Source organism: Alexandromys fortis, unplaced genomic scaffold (assembly GCF_014885135.2).
Source record: "Alexandromys fortis isolate MF-2015 unplaced genomic scaffold, M_Fortis_MF-2015_v1.1 scaffold_266, whole genome shotgun sequence".
NCBI classification, from domain to species: Eukaryota; Metazoa; Chordata; class Mammalia; order Rodentia; family Cricetidae; genus Alexandromys; species Alexandromys fortis.
This window is the reverse complement of record NW_026068155.1, coordinates 1,432,725-1,441,172: the sequence shown is the minus strand read 5'-3', so window position 1 is coordinate 1,441,172 and position 8,448 is coordinate 1,432,725. Positions and strand designations below refer to the sequence as shown.

At 41.3% G+C, this 8,448-nt stretch overlaps 1 pseudogene; it reads left to right on the top strand.

Annotated features, from left to right (window-relative positions):
* Window positions 1–6,144: 6,144 nt before the first annotated feature.
* LOC126491590 (transmembrane protein 254-like) lies at window positions 6,145–6,445 on the top strand (annotated as a pseudogene).
* The last annotated feature ends 2,003 nt before the right edge of the window (window positions 6,446–8,448 follow it).

Here is an 8,448-nt window from a genome sequence, read left to right as displayed (position 1 = left end):
TGCACTAACTTATATGGAGCACACACACACCAGGAGTGGAAAGAAGGAAAGCAGAAAAACTGTACAAACAATGGCTGGAAACTCCCAAGACTTAGCTAGAAGATGGAAGCTATAGACAGAATAGTGCTGACTCACAAACTGATGATATTTCTGTTCTCATTTTATGTAGGATTTCTAGAAGCCACCAGTCCAAACTGAAAACAAACTTGGAACTCGTGTAGGAAACGTGGCACTGCTGCTAAATATCACAAGGAAGATGAATAAGTTACAGAGAACTGAGGCAAAACAGTGGAGACAACAGACTATCTGAAACCTGGGCAGAAACTGGGGGAAACGGTTTGGAAAATTAAAATATTCTAAAGCCCCCATGTATATAGTGAATTTAGAAATCTGTGTGTCTATCCAGGATAAGATGAACACGACAGAAAAGATGCAAAAAGAACAAAACTTATCTCTGGACTCAGTGCAAGTCTGATATGAGTTAAAGGGCTTCTGTGACCCACAACTATGTGCAAAAACTGGAAGAGGTACTTGGTTTGGTTTAGGTTTTGCTTTTTGCTTCTTTTGTTTTCCACTTAGTTTTAAGCTCATAATATTCAGGGAAATCTCTGTCAAAATATTAACTAAACATGAGCTAAAGAAACAATGACTTCACTGATCAAAAGCAACAAGAAACATACAAAATTAGTTTATGAAAGTCGCTAAACAAAAGGACTAACTACTTCAGGACAAAAAACTAGCAAACTCTAATGCAATGACTGAATCACATTTTCATCAGTTCATATGCTGAAGATCTAAACCCTCAATTATAATACAGTCAGCAATAAAATCTTTTAAAACAGTCATTAAGGAGACTGGGGTGAGTCTCAGCACTTGCCTAGCATGGAAAAATGCCCCTGGTTTAGTCTCTAGAGTTGCAGAAGATAAAAAGAAAAAGAAAGAAAGAAACTAAGGTCAGATGGTCTCAGAAGAGTGGAGTCCTCATCCAATAGAACAGCTGTGTGTGTATACAATGGAAGACTGATGGGTGTCGCAGGCCTATAATTCCAGCTACTTGGAAGACAGAAATAGGTAACTACATGGACATCGTAGGGAATTTAGAGAAATCTAGTATCATAAAAAAAAAAAAACTAAAAGGGAGGCTCAGAATGAAACTCAGTGGTTGAGCACTTGCCTGACATGTGAAATGCTCTAGATTCAATCCCCAGTAGTGTGGGTGGAAATGTCAGTTGTGGGACTGGAGAGTAGAAGACACACCACAAGAATGTGGCTCTCTCCAAATCAAAAAGACAGACCTCAAAAAAAAAAAAAAAAAAAAAAAACCCTATTGGTGTCCACTCACTCCTTGGTGCTGGATTTCTAGCCTCCAGAACTGAGAGAAAAGAAATGGCTGTTGTTTAAGACAAATAATCCATGGTATTCTGCCCTGAGGCAATCGACAAAAGGCAAGATAACAAAACTATAAATCCATAACAAGAAAAAAACAAAAATTTCATATTTATTTGGAAATTCAACATTACATTATTATACAGAAATGGTTCAAACAAGAAAGCATAAAAGAAATTAGACAAACCTGAAAAGGAAGAAGTGAAACAAACTACTTTCATTCACAAGTAAGAAAAAAATAGAAAATACCAAAGAATACACAAGAAAGCAAAAGATTAATAAAATTACTTCAGCAAAATTACTTGTGAAAATTAGCTTTGTCTCTATAAATAAATCATCAATTAGCAATTCCAAAAGAAAACAAGATAATTCCATTTGAAATATCAAACAAATAATACATATCTTGAAATTAATTTATCTAAAGAGGTAAAAGATTTACCCACAGAAAAATAGTAAATACCATGCAAGGAAATTAACAAAAATATAAATAAATGGAGAAACATCCAGTCCTCACGGATAGAGAGAGACTTAGTACTGTCATCATGGTGATGCTAGCCAAAGCACTCCACAGACACAATTGATTTCTATCAATATTCCAACTGTTTTTTCTGCAAATATCAGTAAGCTGATCCACAGATTCATATGATGATTGTAAGGGGTCCAAGTTGCCAGAATAATCATTGTTCGTTTGAAGTACTGGCAGTCTACCCCAGGACCATAAGTTATGCTAAGCAAACCACCTACAACTACAAAGAGCTACACCTGTAGTGTTTTTGAAAATACTCCCCAAAGAGCTAAACAAATCAAGATTGACAGTTCTCAAGGCTGTAGCAACAAGCACAGAGCCTACACAGGTTCAAGCCAGACAGGGTCCCAGCACTGAGAGGGGAAAGTAGACACGGGCTTTCATCCTTTACCACATAAGCTGTCTGCAGTTGGCACCCATTTGAAAAAAAAAATAGTTTTCTCCAAAGAGTATCATTGGATATACTAACCACACTTAAGTGTAGACCCCCCCCCCCAGACTATCAGTAGATGACCAACACAAAATAAACTCCATGACAATTTTGAAGACTTTTTATCTCATATTGCTTTGTTTGGGCATTTTTGGGGGTCTTTTACTTGTATATTATGGTTTCCAATTTGTGTTTGAAAAAGAAAGGGTTACAGCTTTCAGCAGTAAACTTTACTAACAAGCTACAGAAATCAAACAGGTCTATAGACATTTAGCCAATTCAATACAAATGAGGGTCCCCAAATAAGCCTGTTGATTTTAGACAAGTGTGTGAAATTCATTCAGTGAGAAGGGAATGTTCAGTCTCCAGAGTATCTACATACACAAGAATGAAGTCAGACATGTACATTATGCCATAAATAAAATTGTAGTGGCATTTCAATTGTATTTTAATAAATAAAGCCTGCCTAAAAATCCGAGAGTAAAACAGCCCCACTAGTCAGGCTTACAAAGCAGCTAATGGTAACACACACCTTTAATCCCAGTAGCCACACTAGGTGCCATAGAAACCGGGCAGTACATGACTCTAATTATGGGGGTTCACACCTTTAATCCCAGCCCTAGAGAGAATTATACAATGGGAGGAAACAGCTCTCAACACACAGTCTTATTCTGAGATTCCTGGAGGCAGGGCTGCCATTTCGAATTGAGCCAGTACCTGACTGTGTTGCTTTTCAGATCTTCAAGTTGAATCCCAATCTCTCTCTGAGTCTATTAATCATGCTTCACAAAACTAACTCAAAATGTATCAAAGATCATAAAAATACAGCCATAAAACTTTTAGAAGACAGTAATAAAATACTTAAGTATGTTATTTTACCAGGAAATGTTTATTTCACTCATGGTATTAGAGGTTCAAGGGCACAGTTTTGCCATCATTTCAGCTCTAGTGAAGATTTCATGATATTTGGCATCACAATGGAGGAGAGAAGTGCCAGAGAAAGAGACCACATGGCAAGGTTGGAAACAAGAACCTGAGGAGTGTTGCTGGTGGCACACACCTTTAAACCCAGCACTCAGGAGGCAGAGGCAGGCAGATCTCTGTGAGTTCGAGGTCAGCCTGGTCTACAGAGTGAGTTTCAGGACAGGCTCCAAAGCTATAGAGAATCCCTATCTCAAAAAAAAAAAGAAAGAAAGAGAGAGAGAAAGAAAGAAAGAAAGAAAGAAAGAAAGAAAGAAAGAAAGAAAGAAAGAAAGGAGGGAAGGAAGAAAGGGAAAGAAAGAAAGAAAGAAAGAAAGAAAGAAAGAAAGAAAGAAAGAAAGGAAGGAAGGAAGGAAGGAAGGAAGGAAGGAAGGAAGGAAGGAAGGAAGGAAGGAAGGAAGGAAGGAAGCCTGGGGAAAGACCAGCATTAATTCATATGGTGGGATCTTGAATACCACTTAAAGGTACACGTGTTGAAGGCTTGATTCCAAACTGATAGAACTATGTATAAATTGTAGACCCTTTATTAGGACATAGTGCCTAATAGAGGAAGTTACACTTTTGGAAGCATACCTTTAAGGGTTTCTCTCTCTCTCTCTCTCTCTCTCTCTCTCTCTCTCTCTCTCTCTCTCTCTCTGTGTGTGTGTGTGTGTGTGTGCGTGTGTGTGAGTGTGTGTGTCTCCTCACTCTCCTTCTGTCCCTCTGTCCCTTCCTCCTTCTGCCCCTTCTCCCTTTCTCACTCCTTTCTTCTTTTAGTTTTCCCTTCCTTCTGTCCCCCCTCCTCTTCTTCATCTTTCCCCCCTTTCCATGTGGCAAGCAGCTTTGTCCCACTCTACTTCCTGCCATGATGCCCAAAACAATGAAGTCAAATGACCATGGACTGAAATCATGAGCCAAAATCAACTTTTCTTCCATTTAAATTAATTTCCCCAAGTATTTTGTAACAGCAATGGAAACCTAACAGATTCTACAAATATATACTTGTTTTTTCTTTACTTGGCTTCATTAAAATTTATAAAACTGAGATGAGTGTACAAAATGTTTGATTAGCATACTGAAACCTTCAGCACCACCAAAAACCATAGTAATAATGACAGCATAAAATTATATTAAAAATGGTTGCAGGCTAGGTGTGATCACACACACACACACACACACACACACACACACATGTAACCCCTTTAATCCCAGTTCTTGAGAAGCAGAGACAGGAGGATCTCTGCAAATTCTGGGCCAGCCTTGTCTACTTAGTGAATTCTAGGATAGCCAGGGCTACCTAGAGAGACCCTGTCTCAAAAAAAAATATTGCAAACAATATATTTGTCAGCTTTTAATACATAGAGACACAGTATATACAATAGCTCAAGGATGGGAAGGGAAGACAGTGCTACAAAGGAGTAGCATCCCCATACGTCATTGAAATTAAGTTGGTATAGATTTGAGGTACTGTGATAGAATAAGAAACACATATGTGATCTCTCTTCTGGATCCTGGTGCACTACTCTCTTAAAGCCCTTAAAGTCTCTTAAGCTGTAAGTGACTTTTTGTATGGTAATGAGATGGCTGATTGTTGAGGGGTCCTGAATTGCCTTATGATGGAAACTGATTGCCTGGGAAATGAACTTCATTATTAGAATAGTGAAAATGTCAATCCCACTCTCCCCAAGTCAGCTTTCTTGGGAAAAGAAAAGGGATGAAGGTTGAGATCATTGAGTTGTGACTCAGCCACAGAGGAAGCAAGAAACCTCATCGAAAAAGGTACCAAGCCATGTGACCAACATAGACAAGAATTATGAGCTAATATAAGTTAAAGAATTAGCTAAGCAAACTGTCTCAGTGGATGACCCCCTCATGGTCTTGAATTCCTTATTCATACTCTCACTCCTTCCACTCTTCAACTGGATCTTGGGAGCTCAGTCCAATGCTCCAACGTGGGTCATTGCCTCTGTTCCCTTCTGTTGTTGGACAAAGGTTCTATGGTGATATTTAAGATAATCATCAGTCTGACCAACTTGCTCAAGTTCTCTTCAACCTCCCCCTTCTCCCCTTACTTCTACCCCTTGCCAAATTTTGTCTGATTCCAATTTCCAGGTGGGTCTATATATGTTTTTCTTTGGGTTCACCTTATTATTTAGTTTCTCTAGAATCCTGAACTATAGGCTGCTTGCTCTTTGTTTATGACTAGTATCCACTTATAAGTGAATACATACCATATTCATTTTTTGAGGGTCTGGGTTACCTCACTCAGGATAATATTTTCTAATTCAGTCCATTTCCAGTTGAAAAGTGGAAGGAGTGAAAGTATGAGCAAGGAATTCAAGACCATGAGGGAGTCATCCACTGAGATAGTTTGTTTGAGCTAATGGTAGCTCACCAACTCCAACTGGACTGGGAGTGAATGATCATAGGAACAACCAAGCCCCTCTGAAGGGGGTTGACAGTTGGGGCAGACTGTGGGGCCACTGATAGTGACACTGGGATGTGTCTCTACTGCATATACCAGCTTCATGGGATCCTATTCTCTTTGGATGTAAACCTTGCTCAACCTAGATGTAGTAGGGAGGGTTTTGGACTTTCCACCGGGTGGGGTGTATTGGCACTTCTTTAGGGTTGGAAGGGGGAGGGTCTGTGGAGGGAGTGGGAGGAGGGAAGGGAGTGGGACTTAGATTGTTTTTTTTTTTTTAAATTATAATAGGCTCGGAAAGTAGCCTCGCCATTATGAGGGCGGCAAAACAGGAGCCTCTTTAGCTGAAATAGGGAGGTGCCTCCTGCACCGGATTCCCGGGGTCACCCGCCACCGAAGCCTTCTAGGTCTGGTGCACAGGAAGCCGCTTGCCTCGCCCGGTGTAAAAGACAGCCCAGCCGAGTCGCTACAGCCATGGGGACGGCGCCAGGTGCAGGCTACTTCCAAAGGGGCAGCCTGTTCTGGTTCACAGTCATCACCGTCTCCTTCACCTACTACAGGTGGGCTGTCTTCTGGCCTCAGAGTGTCCCTTATCAGAGCCTCGGACCCCTGGGTCCCTTTACAAAGTACTTAATGGTTCCTACAGACTTTCTTGTTTGGCATAGCTTCTCTTTCCATCCTGATCGCTTACCGACTAAAGCACAAAAAACACAATTGATGGAGATAGCCAAGTTTCTTTTCCACTTCTTTAAGTCCTCCTTTCTGTGGGTCCTTGTTTCTGGGATGACCTCTCTGCCTTCTAGGCAGGGTCTGTCACAGAAACCCGTCTAAACCTGTCTAAATTGCACTTATTTGGGGTGCTCTGACCAAACTTGGATAGACCATTTGTTGTTTAAGAAAGACCCTGCCGTTTTGATCCTACTTCATGTTCCGGCTTGGTGGGAGCCTAGCCAGTTTGGATGTTCACCTTCCTAGACATGGACAGAGGGGGGAGGACCTTGGACTTTCCACAGGGCAGGGAACCATGACTGCTCTTTGGATTGGAGAGGGAGGAGGAGAGGAGTGGGGGGAGGGGGAGAAGAGTGGGGGGAGGGGGAGGGAAATGGGAGGCTGGGAGGAGGCGGAAACTTTTTTTTCCTATTCTCAATAAAAAAAAGAAAAAAGAAAAAAAAGAAAGACCCTGCCATTCCAGCTCTGCAGATGACCTGTTTGGAGAAGGCCTTGGACCTCTTTCCTGAGGTCTTTGGCCAAGGCACTTTCCTCTTGTGTCTTTTGGCTAAGACACAAACTGGATTTTTTTTATAGGTTCACTCTTGCCCTTCCTTCAGACTAATGCTCCCTCCCCTCCTCCCCACTGATAGCTTTCCACCCCCACCTTTCCCCCTGGTTTGGGACTAAGATAAAGTAAAACTTCCACATATTACCAGTTCCACACAAAGCAGGATCTTATACACACACACACATACACAGAGCCACCACCCCACCCCACACCCCGTTTCCATTTCTCCAGCTACAGAGAAAGATAAAAACAAAGCAAGTGCCTGGCATAGAAACTGGAGGGACCTGCTGAGCCTGAGTCTGGAACATTGGGGGTGTCCTTCCTGATGCTACGTACCAGAGGAGGTGACTGTTAAGTTGGAAGCATAGCCCCCAGCCCCCAGACCTGCGAGCTGTATTGGTCTGGACTCCAAATCCCAGAGTATTTATGTGAGCTCCCAAAGGAGAAACACGTGGTCCTTTTTCCTTCCTCATGGCCTCCTGGTTCCCCCTCAGGGCCACCTGAGAGCACAGGAATCCCATTAAACCTGGATATTTCTTTAAAAATAATAATAATAATAATAATAATAATAATAAACAAAGAATTAGTTAATAAGAAGAGCCTGAGATACTGGGCCAATCAGTTTATAGTTGATGTACACCTCTGTGTGATTCTTTGGGACTGAATGACTGCAAGACCTGGCAGGACAGAAAACCTTGGTCAACAGAATGGCACCCAATGTGGACACCTGCATCCACATAAAGCCTGAGAGAGCTTGGGAAGTAATTCCAAACAGAAAAGAATAGAATAAAGCATGATTTATTGATAGCAGCACTTTCTCAAGTGGGCTCTGCTTGCTAGAGGCGAGCACTCTCTTTTAAGAAAGGCTTCCTGATTCAGCATTAGCTGTAAAATCTTGCAGCTCTTTTAAGGGGTACTGCCATAAAACACTAAAATGGTGTTGATGAAAAGCTGACCACATGATTTTTGGTGGTGGCAGGGACCTTGAAATGTCATAGAGTTGTGGTAATAAACAGGGCTCCAGCCGGTACCTCTACCATGAGGCTGGAATCTCAGAAAGCTAAGGAATGGCCTAGATCCAGTCATCAAAGCCATGGCTTTAATCCTAGCCATATCACTTAGCAAATTAAAGACTTATGTGGTCAGAAAAAGAGATATATAGTAAAGATAGATTCAGATGAAGAAAACCTCTAAATGGTTTACAGTGTGTTTATATTTGTAGGCTTGGGAGAAAAAAGAAAAAAAATCCTTAAAAATAAAAAAGAAAGAGAATAGTTGGGTGTGGTGACAAACATCTTTAATCCCAACATGTTGGAGGCAGACAGATTTCTGTGGGTTCAAGGTGTGGTGGCACATACCATGAATCCCAGCACTTGTGAGGCAGAGGCAGGCAGATCTCTGTGAGTTCAAGGACAACCTGGTCTACAGAGTTAATTACAGGA